Genomic DNA, 13,256 nt, shown 5'->3' with positions numbered 1-13,256 from the left:
ACAGTACATCACACAGGAACTTGTCCAGGCGGGCCTTGAATATCTCCAGTGTAGGAGACTCCACAACCCCCCTGGGCAACCTGTTCCAGTGCTCTGTCACTCTTACAGTAAAGAAGTTCTTCCTGATGTTAACGTGGAACTTCCTATGTTCCAGTTTACACCCATTGCCCCTTGTCCTATCACTGGATATCACTGAAAAAAGCCTAGCTCCATCATCCTGACACCTACCCTTTACATATTTGTAAACATTGATGAGGTCACCCCTCAGTCTCCTCTTCTCCAAGCTAAAGAGACCCAGCTCCCTCAGCCTCTCCTCATAAGGGAGATGTTCCACTCCCTTAATCATCTTTGTGGCTCTGCGCTGGACTCCTTCAAGCAATTCCCTGTCCTTCTTGAACAGAGGGGCCCAGAACTGGACGCAATATTCCAGGTGCGGCCTCACCAAGGCTGAGTAGAGGGGGAGGAGAACCTCTCTTGACCTACTAACCACTCCCTTTCTAATGCACCCTAAGATGCCATTTGCCTTCTTGGCCGCAAGAGCACATTGCTGGCTCATGGTCATCCTCCTATCCACCAGGACCCCCAGGTCCCTTTCCCCTTCACTACTTTCCAGCAGGTCAACCCCCAACCTGTACTGGTACATGGGGTTGTTCTTCCCCAGATGCAAGACTCTACACTTGCCCTTGTTAAATTTCATCAAGTTTCTCCCCGCCCAACTCTCCAGCCTGTCCAGGTCTCGCTGAAGGGCAGCACAGCCTTCTGGTGTGTCAGCCACTCCTCCCAGTTTTGTGTCATCAGCAAACTTGCTGAGGGTGCACTCAGTTCCCTCATCCAGGTCATTGATGAAAATATTAAACAGCACCGGTCCCAGCACCGACCCCTGGGGAACTCCACTAGTCACAGACCTCCAGCTAGATTCTGCGCCATTGACCACAACTCTCTGCCTTCTTCCTTTCAACCAGTTCTCGATCCACCTCACTACTTGATCGTCAAGCCCACACTTCTTTAGCTTATCTATGAGGATGCTGTGGGAGACAGTATCAAATGCCTTACTGAAATCAAGAAAAACTACATCTACCGCTCTACCATCATCCCTCCACCTAGTCACTTCCTCATAGAAGGCTATAAGGTTGGTCATACATGACTTCCCCCTCATAAAACCATGTTGGCTGTTCTTAATGACGCCCTCATCCTTGATATGCCTAGTGATGGAGTCAAGAATAAGTTGTTCCATCATCTTTCCAGGGATGGAGGTAAGGCTGACCGGTCTATAATTACCCGGGTCCTCCTTCTTGCCCTTCTTATAGATTGGTGTGACCTTTGCCATCCGCCAATCCTCAGGCACCTCGCCCGTTTCCCACGACTTACCAAAGATGATGGAAAGTGGCCTAGCAATGACCTCCGCCAGCTCCCTCAGCACCCGTGGGTGCATTCCATCCGGACCCATCGATTTACAGATGTCCAGTTTGCATAGCTGATCCCTAACCCAATTCTCATCTACCAAAGCAAACTCCTCCTTTGTCCTGACTCCTTCTGGCGCTATAGAAATCCGGGGCCCTCGGGGAGAGTCTGCAGGAGTAAAGACAGAGGCAAAGAAGGCATTCAGCACCTCTGCCTTCTTTATATCCTCTGTCTCCAGGGCACCCACTTAGTTCAGCAGTGGGCCTATATTGCCTCTTGTTTTAGTTTTATTTGCTATGTATTTGAAGAAGACATCTCAAGCTCCTTTCCAAGCCACCTCACTCCATGATCCATAACCATTCCATTCCATTCCATTCCATTCCATTCCATTTTAATCTCTTCTAATCCATTCTATGGAGAAGAGGGATGGGAAGGAGCCACATTGCGGCTGCTTCCCAAAGGAAAGCAGTGTGCCTTAGGCTCAAGGGCGGTCAAGCTGGAAGCAGCCTTCTCCTGAGCGCTCTTCCCAGTGCATCCAGGATGGGGAAGGGGACGGGATGGGAGCTGCTCCTTGTCTATTCCCTATGGCTGGAATCCCTTCTCCCCCTTACTTTTGCGCGACGAAACAGTGAGCGGCTGTGAGGACCCATTGAGGGGTGATCATAGAATCATAGAATCATAGAATAGTTAGGGTTGGAAAGGACCTTAAGATCATCTAGTTGTAACCCCCCTGCCATGGACTGGGACACCTCTCACTAAACCATCCCACGCAAGGCTTCATCTAACCTGGCCTTGAACACCGCCAGGGATGGAGCACTCACAACCTCCCTGGGCAACCGATTCCACTGTCTCAGCACCCTAACAGGAAAGAATTTCCTCCTTGTATCCAATTTAAACTTGCCCTGTTTAAGTTTTAACCCATTACCCCTTGTCCTGTCACTACAGTCCCTGACAAAGAGTCCCTCCCCAGCATCCCTATAGGCCCCCTTCAGGTACTGGAAGGCTGCTCTTAGGTCTCCACGCAGCCATCTCTTCTCCAGGCTGAAAAGCCCCAACTTCCTCAGCCCGTCTTCATACGGGATGAGGGACCCCCCGCAGATGTGCGAGAATGCGGTGGCTGTGGGGAACTGGATGCTGAGCATCCGTGGCCAGGCGCCCTGGTGCGCATCCATGCCTCCGACGATGCGCGACATCCCGTAAGAATCAGCCATGGGACGGGTACCGCAGGTCCCTCTTGAAGCAGAAGCCCAACACTTGATGCTTAGGGATGAAGGGCGAGCATTGTCCCGCCCCACTGGGTGCTGCAGGGAAAAGGGACCCTACGCAGTGTCCCAGAGATGAGCATCATCCTGCCTCCTAGGGTGCTGCAGGACAAAGGACCCTACGGGGTGCCCCATAGCTGGGCTGTGCCACCGCATGGGCTGATGGCAAGCAAGTGGGGCTCCTCAAATCCCACCTCCCCATTGGTGTGACCGTGGCTGGGAGCAGCAGCATCTCCCTATGGAATACCAGGAACCTTGGAGCCTGGAGCCACTCACCCACAGCTGTCCCAGGAGCCTTGCACCAGCCAGGCCGAGGCCAGCAGGATGATGACACGGAGCAAAGCCATCGCTGCCACCACCGCTAAGAGTGACACCAAGGAGGTGACACCAAGGAGGTGACACCAAGGAGCTGCAAGCACCACTGCACCCAAAGCGCAACTGCCCCGGGGATACGGGTGCTGGATGCAGATCCCTTGGAGCTGGGGCTGATGTCATAGAGAGGCAGGTTCCATGGGGGGAGCTCCATGGGGAGGGGGGTGGCTCAGGGGTGTCGATGGGGGCTTCCATGGGGAGATGGGGGGGTTCTGATGCGCTTGGGGTGCTCTGAATCCCTATGGGATGCTCTGGAGCTCTGTATGATGTATGGGGTTTTGGGCAGGAACCTTGGGCAGTTAACCCCTAGGGTTAACTCTGGTTAGAGGTAACCCTAACCTTAACCCTAACCCTAACACACAGCCTGGGATTAAACCAGCCCTTAGGGTTAATTCCGATTAGGGTTAATGCTAAGCCTCAGCCTAACCCTAACCCTGGGGTTAACTCCACCCCTAGGGTTAACTCCGGTTAGAGGTAACCCTAACCTTAACCTTAACCCTAACCGTAACCCTAACACCAACCCTAACCCCTAACCGTAACCCGGACCCTAACCCTAAAACCTACCACTAACCCTAATCCTAACCCAGCCTAACCATAACCCTAACTTAATCCTGACCGTAATCCTAACCCTAACCCTGGGGTTAACTCCGCCCCCAGGCTTAACTCTGGTGAAGTTTAACCCTAACCCTAACCCTAAAACCTAACCCTATCCCTAACCCTAACACGTAACCCTAAACCTAACCCTATCCCTAAACCTAACACCTAACCCTAAACCTAACCCTGTACCTAACCCTGACCCTGACCTTAACCCTAAAGCTAACCCTAATTCTAAACCTAACCCTAACCGCGATCCTAACCCGTATAATATTCCTGGACCACGACCTGCCGTATCCAACACTTGTGGGTCTCGGCATTGGCCCAAGCCACGTCCATGATTCTGAGCATCAGGAAGCAATCCGTGGTGAAGCTGGGAGGGAGTGGAAGAGCAGGGATTGGAGCCATAGGACAAGGGCTGATGGGTTCCGAGAGGGAATTGCAGGCTGGAGATAAGGAAGGGATTCCCTAAGAGGGTGCTGGGGCACTGGGATGGCATGGATGGAGAAGGTTTGGATGCTCCATCCCTGGCAGTGCTGCAGGCCAGCTTGGAGCAAGCTGCTCTATGGAAGGCATCCCTGCCCATGGCAAGGGGTTGGAAGTGGATGACCTCAAGCTCCTTCCCAACCCACCCCACTCCATGATCCATAACCATTGCATTGCATTCCATTCCATCCCATTCCATTTTAATCTCTTCTAATCCATTCTATGGAGAAGAGGGATGGGAAGGAGCCACATTCTGGCTGCTTCCCAAAGGAAAGCAGCGTGCCTTAGGCTCAAGGGCTGTCAAGCTGGAAGCAGCCTTCTCCTGAGCGCTCTTCCCAGTGCATCCAGGATGGGGAAGGGGACGAGATGGGAGCTGCTCCTGGCCTATTCCCTATGGCTGCAATCCCTTCTCCCCCTTACTTTTGCGCGACGAAGCAGTGAGCGGCTGTGAGGACCCATTGAGGGGTGATCATAGAATCACAGAATCATAGAATAGTTAGGGTTGGAAAGGACCTTAAGATCATCTAGTTCCAACCCCCCTGCCATGGACAGGGACACCTCTCACTAAACCATCCCACACAAGGCTTCATCCAACCTGGCCTTGAGCACTGCCAGGGATGGAGCACTCACAACCTCCCTGGGCAACCGATTCCAGTGTCTGAGCACCCTAACAGGAAAGAATTTCCTCCTTGTATCCAAGTTAAACTTGCCCTGTTTAAGTTTTAACCCATTACCCCTTGTCCTGTCACTACAGTCCCTGACAAAGAGTCCCTCCCCAGCATCCCTGTAGGCCCCCTTCAGGTACTGGAAGGCTGCTCTTAGGTCTCCACGCAGCCATCTCTTCTCCAGGCTGAAAAGCCCCAACTTCCTCAGCCCGTCTTCATACGGGATGAGGGACCCCCTGCAGATGTGCGAGAATGCGGTGGCTGTGGGGAACTGGATGCTGAGCATCCGTGGCCAGGCGCCCTGGTGCGCATCCATGCCTCCGACGATGCGCGACATCCCGTAAGAATCAGCCATGGGACGGGTACCGCAGGTCCCTCTTGAAGCAGAAGCCCAACACTTGATGCTTAGGGATGAAGGGCGAGCATTGTCCCGCCCCACTGGGTGCTGCAGGGAAAAGGGACCCTACGCAGTGTCCCAGAGATGAGTATCATCCTGCCTCCTAGGATGCTGCAGGACAAAGGACCCTACTGGGTGCCCCATAGCTGTGCTGTGCCACCGCATGGGCTGATGGCAAGCAAGTGGGGCTCCTCAAATCCCACCTCCCCATTGGTGTGACCGTGGCTGGGAGCAGCAGCATCTCCCTATGGAATACCAGGAACCTTGGAGCCTGGAGCCACTCACCCACAGCTGTCCCAGGAGCCTTGCACCAGCCAGGCCGAGGCCAGCAGGATGATGACACGGAGCAAAGCCATCGCTGCCACCACCGCTAAGAGTGACACCAAGGAGGTGACACCAAGGAGGTGACACCAAGGAGCTGCAAGCACCACTGCACCCAAAGCGCAACTGCCCCGGGGATACGGGTGCTGGATGCAGATCCCTTGGAGCTGGGGCTGATGTCATAGAGAGGCAGGTTCCATGGGGGGAGCTCCATGGGGAGGGGGGTGGCTCAGGGGTGTCGATGGGGGCTTCCATGGGGAGATGGGGGGGTTCTGATGCGCTTGGGGTGCTCTGAATCCCTATGGGATGCTCTGGAGCTCTGTATGATGAATGGGGTTTTGGGCAGGAACCTTGGGCAGTTAACCCCTAGGGTTAACTCTGGTTAGAGGTAACCCTAACCTTAACCCTAACCCTAACACACAGCCTGGGATTAAACCAGCCCTTAGGGTTAATTCCGATTAGGGTTAATGCTAAGCCTCAGCCTAACCCTAACCCTGGGGTTAACTCCACCCCTAGGGTTAACTCCGGTTAGAGGTAACCCTAACCTTAACCTTAACCCTAACCGTAACCCTAACACCAACCCTAACCCCTAACCGTAACCCGGACCCTAACCCTAAAACCTACCACTAACCCTAATCCTAACCCAGCCTAACCATAACCCTAACTTAATCCTGACCGTAATCCTAACCCTAACCCTGGGGTTAACTCCGCCTCTAGGCTTAACTCTGGTGAAGGTTAACCCTAAACCAAACCCTAATCCTATCCCTAAACCTAATCCAAACTCTAACCCTAACCCGAACCCTAAGGCTCAACCTGGTGTTTACTCCACCCCTGGAGTTAACTCCGGTTACGGTTAAACCTAACCCTAACCCTAACCCTATCCCTATCCCTAACAAGTAACCCTAAACCTAATCCTGTACCTAACCCTGACGCTGACCCTAACCCTAAACCTAACCCTAATTCGGAACCTAACCCTAACCGTGATCCTAAGCCGTATAATATTCCTGGACCACGACCTTCCGTATCCAACACTTGTGGGTCTCGGCATTGGCCCAAGCCACGTCCATGATTCTGACCATCATGAACCAATGCCTGGTGAAGCTGGGAGGGAGTGGAAGAGCAGGGATTGGAGCCATAGGACAAGGGCTGATGGGCTCCGAGAGGGAATTGCAGGCTGGAGATAAGGAAGGGATTCCCTAAGAGGGTGCTGGGGCACTGGGATGGCATGGATGGAGAAGGTTTGGATGCTCCATCCCTGGCAGTGCTGCAGGCCAGCTTGGAGCAAGCTGCTCTATGGAAGGCATCCCTGCCCATGGCAAGGGGTTGGAAGTGGATGATCACAGAATCACAGAATCACAGAATCCCAAGGGTTGGAAGGGACCTAAAAAGATCATCTAGTCCAACCCCCCTGCAAGAGCAGGGTAACCTACAGTACATCACACAGGAACTTGTCCAGGCGGGCCTTGAATATCTCCAGTGTAGGAGACTCCACAACCCCCCTGGGCAACCTCTTCCAGTGCTCTGTCACTCTTACAGTAAAGAAGTTCTTCCTGATGTTAACGTGGAACTTCCTATGTTCCAGTTTACACCCATTGCCCCTTGTCCTATCACTGGATATCACTGAAAAAAGCCTAGCTCCATCATCCTGACACCTACCCTTTACATATTTGTAAACATTGATGAGGTCACCCCTCAGTCTCCTCTTCTCCAAGCTAAAGAGACCCAGCTCCCTCAGCCTCTCCTCATAAGGGAGATGTTCCACTCCCTTAATCATCTTTGTGGCTCTGCGCTGGACTCCTTCAAGCAATTCCCTGTCCTTCTTGAACAGAGGGGCCCAGAACTGGACGCAATATTCCAGGTGCGGCCTCACCAAGGCTGAGTAGAGGGGGAGGAGAACCTCTCTTGACCTACTAACCACTCCCTTTCTAATGCACCCTAAGATGCCATTTGCCTTCTTGGCCGCAAGAGCACATTGCTGGCTCATGGTCATCCTCCTATCCACCAGGACCCCCAGGTCCCTTTCCCCTTCACTACTTTCCAGCAGGTCAACCCCCAACCTGTACTGGTACATGGGGTTGTTCTTCCCCAGATGCAAGACTCTACACTTGCCCTTGTTAAATTTCATCAAGTTTCTCCCCGCCCAACTCTCCAGCCTGTCCAGGTCTCGCTGAAGGGCAGCACAGCCTTCTGGTGTGTCAGCCACTCCTCCCAGTTTTGTGTCATCAGCAAACTTGCTGAGGGTGCACTCAGTTCCCTCATCCAGGTCATTGATGAAAATATTAAACAGCACCGGTCCCAGCACCGACCCCTGGGGAACTCCACTAGTCACAGACCTCCAGCTAGATTCTGCGCCATTGACCACAACTCTCTGCCTTCTTCCTTTCAACCAGTTCTCGATCCACCTCACTACTTGATCGTCAAGCCCACACTTCTTTAGCTTATCTATGAGGATGCTGTGGGAGACAGTATCAAATGCCTTACTGAAATCAAGAAAAACTACATCTACCGCTCTACCATCATCCCTCCACCTAGTCACTTCCTCATAGAAGGCTATAAGGTTGGTCATACATGACTTCCCCCTCATAAAACCATGTTGGCTGTTCTTAATGACGCCCTCATCCTTGATATGCCTAGTGATGGAGTCAAGAATAAGTTGTTCCATCATCTTTCCAGGGATGGAGGTAAGGCTGACCGGTCTATAATTACCCGGGTCCTCCTTCTTGCCCTTCTTATAGATTGGTGTGACCTTTGCCATCCGCCAATCCTCAGGCACCTCGCCCGTTTCCCACGACTTACCAAAGATGATGGAAAGTGGCCTAGCAATGACCTCCGCCAGCTCCCTCAGCACCCGTGGGTGCATTCCATCCGGACCCATCGATTTACAGATGTCCAGTTTGCATAGCTGATCCCTAACCCAATTCTCATCTACCAAAGCAAACTCCTCCTTTGTCCTGACTCCTTCTGGCGCTATAGAAATCCGGGGCCCTCGGGGAGAGTCTGCAGGAGTAAAGACAGAGGCAAAGAAGGCATTCAGCACCTCTGCCTTCTTTATATCCTCTGTCTCCAGGGCACCCACTTAGTTCAGCAGTGGGCCTATATTGCCTCTTGTTTTAGTTTTATTTGCTATGTATTTGAAGAAGACATCTCAAGCTCCTTTCCAAGCCACCTCACTCCATGATCCATAACCATTCCATTCCATTCCATTCCATTCCATTTTAATCTCTTCTAATCCATTCTATGGAGAAGAGGGATGGGAAGGAGCCACATTGCGGCTGCTTCCCAAAGGAAAGCAGTGTGCCTTAGGCTCAAGGGCGGTCAAGCTGGAAGCAGCCTTCTCCTGAGCGCTCTTCCCAGTGCATCCAGGATGGGGAAGGGGACGGGATGGGAGCTGCTCCTTGTCTATTCCCTATGGCTGGAATCCCTTCTCCCCCTTACTTTTGCGCGACGAAACAGTGAGCGGCTGTGAGGACCCATTGAGGGGTGATCATAGAATCATAGAATCATAGAATAGTTAGGGTTGGAAAGGACCTTAAGATCATCTAGTTGTAACCCCCCTGCCATGGACTGGGACACCTCTCACTAAACCATCCCACGCAAGGCTTCATCTAACCTGGCCTTGAACACCGCCAGGGATGGAGCACTCACAACCTCCCTGGGCAACCGATTCCAGTGTCTGAGCACCCTAACAGGAAAGAATTTCCTCCTTGTATCCAATTTAAACTTGCCCTGTTTAAGTTTTAACCCATTACCCCTTGTCCTGTCACTACAGTCCCTGACAAAGAGTCCCTCCCCAGCATCCCTATAGGCCCCCTTCAGGTACTGGAAGGCTGCTCTTAGGTCTCCACGCAGCCATCTCTTCTCCAGGCTGAAAAGCCCCAACTTCCTCAGCCCGTCTTCATACGGGATGAGGGACCCCCCGCAGATGTGCGAGAATGCGGTGGCTGTGGGGAACTGGATGCTGAGCATCCGTGGCCAGGCGCCCTGGTGCGCATCCATGCCTCCGACGATGCGCGACATCCCGTAAGAATCAGCCATGGGACGGGTACCGCAGGTCCCTCTTGAAGCAGAAGCCCAACACTTGATGCTTAGGGATGAAGGGCGAGCATTGTCCCGCCCCACTGGGTGCTGCAGGGAAAAGGGACCCTACGCAGTGTCCCAGAGATGAGCATCATCCTGCCTCCTAGGGTGCTGCATGACAAAGGACCCTACGGGGTGCCCCATAGCTGTGCTGTGCCACCGCATGGGCTGATGGCAAGCAAGTGGGGCTCCTCAAATCCCACCTCCCCATTGGTGTGACCGTGGCTGGGAGCAGCAGCATCTCCCTATGGAATACCAGGAACCTTGGAGCCTGGAGCCACTCACCCACAGCTGTCCCAGGAGCCTTGCACCAGCCAGGCCGAGGCCAGCAGGATGATGACACGGAGCAAAGCCATCGCTGCCACCACCGCTAAGAGTGACACCAAGGAGGTGACACCAAGGAGGTGACACCAAGGAGCTGCAAGCACCACTGCACCCAAAGCGCAACTGCCCCGGGGATACGGGTGCTGGATGCAGATCCCTTGGAGCTGGGCCTGATGTCATAGAGAGGCAGGTTCCATGGGGGGAGCTCCATGGGGAGGGGGGTGGCTCAGGGGTGTCGATGGGGGCTTCCATGGGGAGATGGGGGGGTTCTGATGCGCTTGGGGTGCTCTGAATCCCTATGGGATGCTCTGGAGCTCTGTATGATGTATGGGGTTTTGGGCAGGAACCTTGGGCAGTTAACCCCTAGGGTTAACTCTGGTTAGAGGTAACCCTAACCTTAACCCTAACCCTAACACACAGCCTGGGATTAAACCAGCCCTTAGGGTTAATTCCGATTAGGGTTAATGCTAAGCCTCAGCCTAACCCTAACCCTGGGGTTAACTCCACCCCTAGGGTTAACTCCGGTTAGAGGTAACCCTAACCTTAACCTTAACCCTAACCGTAACCCTAACACCAACCCTAACCCCTAACCGTAACCCGGACCCTAACCCTAAAACCTACCACTAACCCTAATCCTAACCCAGCCTAACCATAACCCTAACTTAATCCTGACCGTAATCCTAACCCTAACCCTGGGGTTAACTCCGCCTCTAGGCTTAACTCTGGTGAAGTTTAACCCTAACCCTAACCCTAAAACCTAACCCTATCCCTAACCCTAACACGTAACCCTAAACCTAACCCTATCCCTAAACCTAACACCTAACCCTAAACCTAACCCTGTACCTAACCCTGACCCTGACCTTAACCCTAAAGCTAACCCTAATTCTAAACCTAACCCTAACCGCGATCCTAACCCGTATAATATTCCTGGACCACGACCTGCCGTATCCAACACTTGTGGGTCTCGGCATTGGCCCAAGCCACGTCCATGATTCTGAGCATCAGGAAGCAATCCGTGGTGAAGCTGGGAGGGAGTGGAAGAGCAGGGATTGGAGCCATAGGACAAGGGCTGATGGGTTCCGAGAGGGAATTGCAGGCTGGAGATAAGGAAGGGATTCCCTAAGAGGGTGCTGGGGCACTGGGATGGCATGGATGGAGAAGGTTTGGATGCTCCATCCCTGGCAGTGCTGCAGGCCAGCTTGGAGCAAGCTGCTCTATGGAAGGCATCCCTGCCCATGGCAAGGGGTTGGAAGTGGATGACCTCAAGCTCCTTCCCAACCCACCCCACTCCATGATCCATAACCATTGCATTGCATTCCATTCCATCCCATTCCATTTTAATCTCTTCTAATCCATTCTATGGAGAAGAGGGATGGGAAGGAGCCACATTCTGGCTGCTTCCCAAAGGAAAGCAGCGTGCCTTAGGCTCAAGGGCTGTCAAGCTGGAAGCAGCCTTCTCCTGAGCGCTCTTCCCAGTGCATCCAGGATGGGGAAGGGGACGAGATGGGAGCTGCTCCTGGCCTATTCCCTATGGCTGCAATCCCTTCTCCCCCTTACTTTTGCGCGACGAAGCAGTGAGCGGCTGTGAGGACCCATTGAGGGGTGATCATAGAATCACAGAATCATAGAATAGTTAGGGTTGGAAAGGACCTTAAGATCATCTAGTTCCAACCCCCCTGCCATGGACAGGGACACCTCTCACTAAACCATCCCACACAAGGCTTCATCCAACCTGGCCTTGAACACTGCCAGGGATGGAGCACTCACAACCTCCCTGGGCAACCGATTCCAGTGTCTGAGCACCCTAACAGGAAAGAATTTCCTCCTTGTATCCAAGTTAAACTTGCCCTGTTTAAGTTTTAACCCATTACCCCTTGTCCTGTCACTACAGTCCCTGACAAAGAGTCCCTCCCCAGCATCCCTATAGGCCCCCTTCAAGTACTGGAAGGCTGCTCTTAGGTCTCCACGCAGCCATCTCTTCTCCAGGCTGAAAAGCCCCAACTTCCTCAGCCCGTCTTCATACGGGATGAGGGACCCCCTGCAGATGTGCGAGAATGCGGTGGCTGTGGGGAACTGGATGCTGAGCATCCGTGGCCAGGCGCCCTGGTGCGCATCCATGCCTCCGACGATGCGCGACATCCCGTAAGAATCAGCCATGGGACGGGTACCGCAGGTCCCTCTTGAAGCAGAAGCCCAACACTTGATGCTTAGGGATGAAGGGCGAGCATTGTCCCGCCCCACTGGGTGCTGCAGGGAAAAGGGACCCTACGCAGTGTCCCAGAGATGAGCATCATCCTGCCTCCTAGGGTGCTGCAGGACAAAGGACCCTACGGGGTGCCCCATAGCTGGGCTGTGCCACCGCATGGGCTGATGGCAAGCAAGTGGGGCTCCTCAAATCCCACCTCCCCATTGGTGTGACCGTGGCTGGGAGCAGCAGCATCTCCCTATGGAATACCAGGAACCTTGGAGCCTGGAGCCACTCACCCACAGCTGTCCCAGGAGCCTTGCACCAGCCAGGCCGAGGCCAGCAGGATGATGACACGGAGCAAAGCCATCGCTGCCACCACAGCTAAGAGTGACACCAAGGAGGTGACACCAAGGAGGTGACACCAAGGAGCTGCAAGCACCACTGCACCCAAAGCGCGACTGCCCCGGGGATACGGGTGCTGGATGCAGATCCCTTGGAGCTGGGGCTGATGTCATAGAGAGGCAGGTTCCATGGGGGGAGCTCCATGGGGAGGGGGGTGGCTCAGAGGTGTCGATGGGGGCTTCCATGGGGAGATGGGGGGGTTCTGATGCACTTGGGGTGCTCTGAATCCCTATGGGATGCTCTGGAGCTCTGTATGATGTATGGGGTTTTGGGCAGGAACCTTGGGCAGTTAACCCCTAGGGTTAACTCTGGTTAGAGGTAACCCTAACCTTAACCCTAACCCTAACACACAGCCTGGGATTAAACCAGCCCTTAGGGTTAATTCCGATTAGGGTTAATGCTAAGCCTCAGCCTAACCCTAACCCTGGGGTTAACTCCACCCCTAGGGTTAACTCCGGTTAGAGGTAACCCTAACCTTAACCTTAACCCTAACCGTAACCCTAACACCAACCCTAACCCCTAACCGTAACCCGGACCCTAACCCTAAAACCTACCACTAACCCTAATCCTAACCCAGCCTAACCATAACCCTAACTTAATCCTGACCGTAATCCTAACCCTAACCCTGGGGTTAACTCCGCCTCTAGGCTTAACTCTGGTGAAGGTTAACCCTAAACCAAACCCTAATCCTATCCCTAAACCTAATCCTAACTCTAACCCTAACCCGAACCCTAAGGCTCAACCTGGTGTTTACTCCACCCCTGGAG

Source organism: Lathamus discolor, chromosome 23 (genome assembly GCF_037157495.1).
Source record: "Lathamus discolor isolate bLatDis1 chromosome 23, bLatDis1.hap1, whole genome shotgun sequence".
NCBI classification, from domain to species: domain Eukaryota; kingdom Metazoa; phylum Chordata; class Aves; order Psittaciformes; family Psittacidae; genus Lathamus; species Lathamus discolor.
This window is presented reverse-complemented; position numbering follows the sequence as displayed.